Source organism: Sturnira hondurensis, unplaced genomic scaffold, assembly GCF_014824575.4.
Source record: "Sturnira hondurensis isolate 20B ecotype Veracruz unplaced genomic scaffold, ASM1482457v3 Scaffold0018728, whole genome shotgun sequence".
Lineage (NCBI taxonomy): Eukaryota > Metazoa > Chordata > Mammalia > Chiroptera > Phyllostomidae > Sturnira > Sturnira hondurensis.
In genome coordinates this window covers 3340459-3348179 of record NW_028091359.1, presented here as the reverse complement: position 1 = coordinate 3348179, position 7721 = coordinate 3340459, and positions in this window count along the sequence as shown.

The window sequence follows — 7721 nt, the reverse complement described above, 5'->3', positions numbered from 1 at the left end:
ATAAATAAAGATAAACAAATTTCAGGCAATGGTAAGTTCTATGAAGAAAATCAAATTAGGAAAGGGGATAGAGAATGGTTGTGTGTATTCACAGTATCCTTTTCTCCCTGCACTTAACACAGTGAGGGCCCATAAATAACAAATAAATAAATGAGGAAGTAACTGCCCCCTCCCAAGTTCAAGCCCTCCCTGCTACTGCCTAGTTTACTGTCAATCACCCTTTAATGGGTCATTTTGAGTTCATTCTCTCTTGTTTTCAGCAATAATGCATACCACTGCCTGATTTAAAATGCTGCTTTTATCATGTCTCTTTTCTACTCCAAAATCTTCAGTGACTTCCGATTGCCTTTTTCTTTTTTAAGCAAAATTTAAAGAAAATAGTATGATTATCTATCTGACACTAAACCTTATATAGTTTCTCTCCTATGTCTTACTGAAGATGTGCAGTGTCTTTTTGACATTATTATTAACCTAAGCAACTACATGGGAAAGAAGGCAATAAACAGGAAACTATTTATGTCACTCCAGATCTTTGAACTCTGGAATCAGTAAACTTTAGCACAAAGAATGTCCTTGGAATCAGTCTCAGTGAACTCCATCTCACACCTGAGGAAACTGAGAGCGAGCGGATGCTTGACGCTCAACCAAGTGAGGCTCTGCTGCAACCAGAACTCAGCTCTTCTGATTCCCGGTGTTCTCTCCACTGTGCCACGTTATATACACACACCTGTTTTTACACCGTTTAGTCTGAGTACACATGCTATTTTGTGTCTCTTCTTTTCTGCTTACATTTCTATTTATGCACATTTCCATGGACATAAGCCAGGTTCTTGTCATTTTTTGTAGCTACGTGGCATTCTATCATATAGGCTATGGTCTTTTAAGAATCATCATTTTGAGTTGCACAAAGAAAGAAAGAAAGCCAACACAAATGCTTTGTGTTAACTGCAGCTGCTTTGTAAATTCTGTTTAAAAAGTCATATATTCTTAATCTGTTTACTCATATTTTCTTTTCTAAAAGTGGACCAGCCATTCTGTATATTTCTGAAGTGTTATTCTTAAGGTATAAAAATATACAAGTATGAAATAGTTTTGCATCAAAAACTGTCAAATCCTCTTATTACTGATTCAAAATTGGTACATTCTGATTAGTCTTTGTAATTCATCTCTTTGATCATGGCTATTCTGCATTTGAATATACAAAAACTCTTTTGAAAGTATTAGCCCTCTCCTTCCATCTGGAAAATAGGGAGAGTGTTACAAAGGTGAATACCTCCAAAGTTCATTCAGCACTTCTCAAAATGTCTCAAGATTCATGGCATTTTATTTTCCACAGTCCGGAAAACTAAGCTCAGTTTGATAATCTAACTATCATTTTGTGGTGTTGAATTTTCTTATGGTTTTTGAAAGTCATTATTATGGGGGAAAAGCAGATTTAAAAATATTTCTAGTTCACCTTTGAATTGGGTATTCATTGGACTGCTTTGCATCTGGAGAAAACATAAAAGTAAAGGGTAACACATCCATAAATTGGTCTTTAGCCCTGGCTGCTGTGTCAGTATATTGAGCGCTGGCCTGTGAACCAAAGGGTTGCTGGTTTGATTCCCAGTCAGGGCACATACATGCCTGGGTTTCCGGCCACGTCCTCAGTTAGGGGTGCACGAGAGCCAACCACATATTGTTGTTTCTCCCTCTCTTCCTCCCTTCCCCTCTAAGAAATAAAACAAATAAAATCTTAAAAATTGAGGTCTTTAATCATATTTATTTTGTAGTTCCTACACTTCAGCATTTGAAGATCACTAATCATGGATGCTCCACAGAACTAGGAGTAGGAGAGAACTGAAGAATGAAAGGTGAACTTCTCGTGGGTGCAGTGCTTGCTCAAATTGTTAATCATTACTATCGTTTACAGAGCCCCTGCTCTAACAGTCATTGTGCGAAGCACTATAACTACATTATAGCACCTAATTCTCATGGCAGTTTGGTGTTATTACCCCCATTTTACAGATTCGTAAGCAGAGGCTTGGAGAAGTTAGGTAACTTGCCCGAGGTCACACAGCCAGCAAATTCAGGATACAAATCTTTAATTCCAAAGCTTATACCCCACACTACCTCTGTTTGGCAAATCACTGAGGGAAACAGCGGTAGTTCACCTTCGGAATAGTCTCATGCAGAAGGACTATGTAAAGGTTGAGGTGGTTCTTGTGAGAAGAATAAGTCTTTTTATTCATTGAAATGAGTATTACTATGATTAAACAGTTTAGCTAAAAAATTCTGACTTTTCATCCAGCAGGAAGCAACCTTCAATGACTCCCCAGTGCCTACAGGATCAAGTTCAAACACCTTGCCTTTTAATACAGGGGAGGGCCCACATGATTCAGCCTCTACCCTCTTTTTACTTCATATTCTATGGCTTTCCTCCACACACTCGTAGTTTCTAATGGATGGTTTGTGCATCCTTGCCATTAGGTGCATGTAAAAACAAAATATTACTTTAAATGTAAATGAATTACATTCTCCATTCAAAAGGCATAATGTGGCTGAATGGATTTAAAAAGTAATAATGCCCAATTATACATTGCATCCAGACATTTACACCACCTTCAAGGACACACACAGGCTCAAATTGAAGAGATGGAAATATATATTCCATGCAAATGGAAAACAAAGAAAAAAAAGCAGGGGTAGCTACATTTACATCAGACAAAATGGACTTTAGGTTAAAAAATACTGTAATAAGAGATAAAGAAGGTCATTATATAATGGTAAAGGATTCAATTTAAAAAAAAAACCCAGGTCTGTGGTTTAAAAAAAAAAGTTTGGGCAATGCTGTGTGCTGTAGATTCTGCAGGGAGAGTTACAGTACATAGCAGTGTACTAAAAGCTCTGAGAAGTCCTACAGTAAAGAAATCTGTTCAACTCAATTTTTTTTTTCAACACAAGACTTACACGAGTCAACATCCAGAACAGAACTACACCTATGCTCGGGAGATCAATACAGAGAATGTCATATGAGAAACTAGTTTTAAAATTTTGGAGGAATTGAAAGAGTAAATAGGAGGATGGCAGGACAGCCCAGACTTGAGCAATAGGAGCATTACAACCCATAGGGTTCTATGATTAAAGCAGAGAGCGTTGTCCAGATGCAATAACAGATTTTTGGGGGGCAGATGCTCCAGCCCCAGTGAAGCCTTGAGGTAACTGCAGCCCTGGCTGACACCTTGACTGCAACCTCATGAGAAATCTTGAACCAGAATCACCTCGGTATTCCAGGTCATGGATTCCTGATCCTTGGAAACTGTGTGAGATAATAAATATTAGTTGTTTTAAACCATTAAGTTTCAGAATAATATGCTCCACAGAAATAGACAACTAATATAGGTGTTGGTACCTTGAAGTGGGATTCTGCTGTAACAAAAATCCTAAAATGGGTAGTGGGCTTCGGGGAGAGTGTTAGTAAAAGTCTAAAGTACATGGAAGAATCTGTTAATAGAAGCATCTTGACCTTTCATGTGGCTGCAGGTGAAGGTTTGCAAGAAACTGAGGTAATGTTATTGAAAACTAGACAAAGGGGGATCCTTATTATACAGTAGCAGAAAGTTCGGCAACACTGTTGCCTGCAGTAACTGGAAGGTAGAAAATGTATCTAAAGAACTGGGTGATCCTGCTTATAGTAAAACATGAGAGGAGAGAGGTAAACGAAAGGCAGGACTGTGACACAAAAAAGAGACAATTTCCTGGGTTTGAAAATTCTCAGCCTCTCCAAGTGGCATACAATGCTAAAATTAGGACATAGCTTCTGAGCGAAGATCCAATCCAGGGCCCTGTCAGTAAAGCACGGTCCAAAGATGAAGCCAAGGTGTGACTCTAAACTCTTTTGTTATTGCCTCAGGAAGATTTAAGGTTGTGCACCACAGTAGTGTTTGTTTAGACAAAAGGCCCTCTAAGGAAGTTGAAGTTGTGTCCCACACAGTCTCTCAATAAAATGATAAAGCATCCGGGCACTGTCCCTCAGCCATCTCGTCAGAAGTCGAAGGTAGAGAAGAGCTTGTCTGAAAGATGCGTAGGTATGGCTTTCACGCAATGAAGTGGACCCCAATAAGATCCACAGAAGACTCATAAAATGTTTAGAAGAAGTATGCATTTGGAAACATTGCCACCTTGGACCAAAAGAGACAGGGATATTACAAAATGAAAATAGGTCTTTGGACCCTCAAACATCCACTCGCAAGAAGTAGAAAGAAAACTACTCGGTTGTAAACATGGGCTATCTTTCATGAAAAAGAGAGGATGAGTCAGAAATCAGAACCAAGGCCCAAGAACATGGAGCTGAGGACCAGGGAGTTATTCCCAGGCCTTGCAACGTAATGAAGGGACTTTCAGTGTTTGCTCAGATGATTTCGAAATTAATGTGACTCCTTTGTGCCTGCCATTCCCCTGTTTTTGAACAGGGATATCTGCAGCGGTTACTCTGTTACCGTGTCGCCGTTGTATGTTGGGTGCATGGAGGGGCAGAAAAGTTATAGTTTCACCAAGGGAAACTGTACTCAAAGAGCTATACTTAAGGAACTACGCCCAAGGAGCCTCAGCTGCACCTGGACCTGATTTAGATGATGAGATGTGGGACTTCAAGCAGATGCTGTAATAAGATGAGACTTTTGGTGACTTTGGGAAGGAGTGTATTTTGCATATGGGAGGGACATGAATTATCGGGGATCAGAGGATGGACTGTGGTAGCTGGCCTCCAGGAGAGCCTCAGTTGTCCTTGTCTCCTGGTATTCATACCCTTGTGCAGGCCCCTCCCATTCTGTGTCACAGTTGGTCTGTATGACCAACAGCATGTGGCAGAAGTGACAGTATGTTACTTGTGAGATTAGGTTATTTAAATGAGTGCAGCTTCCATTCTCATATCTTTATCTCTATCTCTATCTCTACCTCCATCTATCTCTATCTCTAACTTGGATGACTGTTTTGGAGAAGCAAGTCACAATGTTGAACGTACCTCTAAGGAGAAGGCCACCTGGCAGAATACTCACACTTAAGCCTCAGACCAATAGCCAGCTAGGAACTATATTCTGCAAACAACTATGTGAGTGAACTTGGGCTTGAATTCTTCAGCTCTACCCTGGCCTTGAGATGACTGCAGCTCCAGTCAACATCTTGACTGCAACCTCATGAGAGACCCTAAGCCAGAAACACCTGGCTAAGTCACTTTCAGATTACTAAACCTCAGGAACAGTGTGAGATAATGAAACTTTGTTGTTTTAAGCTGTGAAGTTTCAAGGTAATTTATTATGCAACAACAGATAACAAATACACTAGCCCAAGAGCCAGGACTACCCAGCAGAGATGGGCTGCTCAGCTACAGTTCGAGCCACAAGGAAGATACAGCCACTACTGGAGATACTGCCTTAAGCACTGGGAGAAGGAAAGACCTCCGTGGCCCCTCATCCACTACTCTTTCGTCCTTTGGGCAAACCAAACCTTAAGAGAGCCTGAGAAATATCATTTGCAAGGAGCAACCTCTTTCAATACAGAATAGGGCAGGGGGAGAGAAGGAAATTAATCTAAGAACAAATAGGCAAATTACCAGTATAACCCAGAACCCCTTTTACATGTGGAATTCCCAGTGACATTCTTCAGAATCTTGTCCTCAGACTCCACTTGGGGAAATACTGACCTGAAATTGCTCTCCCCCAATCTCTGCAAGTTCAAATATATACATCAATTATCATACACTTTAAATGCGAAGTTTTCCTCCACTAACCTTTTTTCCTCATTAGCTGGGATAGCCCCATCTTCTTTCAGTTCCACAGCGTTTGATCTACATTTTAGGCATTTTCAACATAACTTATAGTTATTTCGTGCATGTCTTCTTGGTAGAAGAGCTAACAGCTTCTGGAGGGCCAGATCTATTTTGTATTGCCTCATCGTCATAGCACCTAGCACAGAGCCTTGTTCATATTGAATGTCAGTAGGTTTTAAGTGAATGAATGAATATCAAAGCTGGTGGTACAAATGATATAAAACTCTGTTCCCTCTGTTTATATTACTATTAAATCCTTTATATACTTATGGTAGAACCAAGAGACTCTAAAATAATCTTCCTATTTTTCTTGGCTGGTCACATCTTTTGAACTCTTTTGAATATTTTCCTGGAGGAAGAGAACAATAAAACTGCAAAGTGGTTTGTGCACAGGGATAATTATCCTGTGAGACCAAAGTCCTACTGGGAACTTTTTAGCAGGAGGAGTGAGTTCAGAGAACTGCAGTTCTCTCCTCTGTCACCTTTGGCTACTCTGAAAAAAAACAAACAAACAATCCTCTGCTCAGTAAGAAAGCAATGCTCAGCGTTTTGCAAAAGTGATTTCCCCTACATCCCTATCTTCCTTGCTTATGCTTGAAGGAATAAATCCAAAACAGAAAGAGGTTTTTAGATCAGCTTCACTTAATTAGTTCAGGCCTCTTCACTTCCTGCCTGGATTACCACAATGCCCCCAACAAGTCTCTTGGCATCTTGTTTCTAAAAACAAATCTTAGCTGGGCACACTCATGTTTAAAGTTTTTCAATGGTTGTTCATTCTCTTCTGGATGAAATCCAAACTCTTCATGATTCGTCCTTGGGGTTACTTCTTCAAGCCAAATCTTTTCTTGCTATCACCAAGCTTTTCAGTCTTCCCCCTTCCTTCTGCCCTCTCCCTACTCTCTCATCTGAGTCTTCTCAAGCTGAACCCAACTCCTTCTTCAAGGTACACCTTCAGCTCTCCCTCCAGGAAGTTTCTCTTGAGCCCTTCATGATAGATTAGGGTCCCTTATTTGCTTTACAGACCTCTTTGGCCGTGAGCAAGTTGCTGTCTAAACCTCAGCATCCCAATCTGGAAATTGGGGTAATATAGCATCAATATTTACCTCTGAAGTTTGTGGCAATGAAGATAATGCAAAATACTTAGCATAGTGCCTCACATATATTAAAAGTTACATAGTAGGTATTAAACATAGCAATTATTTAACCTAATATCTCCATTATATTTGAGAAAAACAGATCCAGAGTCGTCAAAAAGCATAAAATTAGGGGGACATTTGATTTGCATAAGGTTTACAAACCAAATTTCAAAATGAGGAAGTTATGGGGAAATTGATTTCAAATTAAATAATAAAATATTTATCAAGAAATAAATGTGAGGCTGAGAGTAGATGCTACACTACCAAGAAAATGGCAAGTTAGGGCATCTTTCAAGTCAATTTAGGATATTTGATGATTAGAGCTGAAGTGTTTTCTTATTTGTCCCAACTTGCTCATTTACTTTGTCTATTTATTTCTGTATTCAACAAAGTAGTGTTTGTGCATTCACTAAATACAATGGCTTGCAACTCCTCAGCCATTTTTTTCTATTGAATTAAGTACAACATCAAACCATTAACGTGACCTTAAGAAAATCAATGTTGTCCCCAGGCTCAAGACCACTCACTTCACAGCTTAATTGGTTCTTAACCTTCAGTGTTTGACTCTGGACTTGTATTATCCAACACAGTTGCCACTAGCCGCATGTGGCTATTGGGTACTTGAAATGAGCTGTAGGTGAAAATACACAGAGATTTTAAAGCTTGGGTTAAAAAAAGCAAACTATCTCAATAATTTTTATATTGTCTACATGTGAAATGATAATATTTCTGTTATAGTGGAATAAATACATAATTAAAAATATTTTCATCTGTTTTTA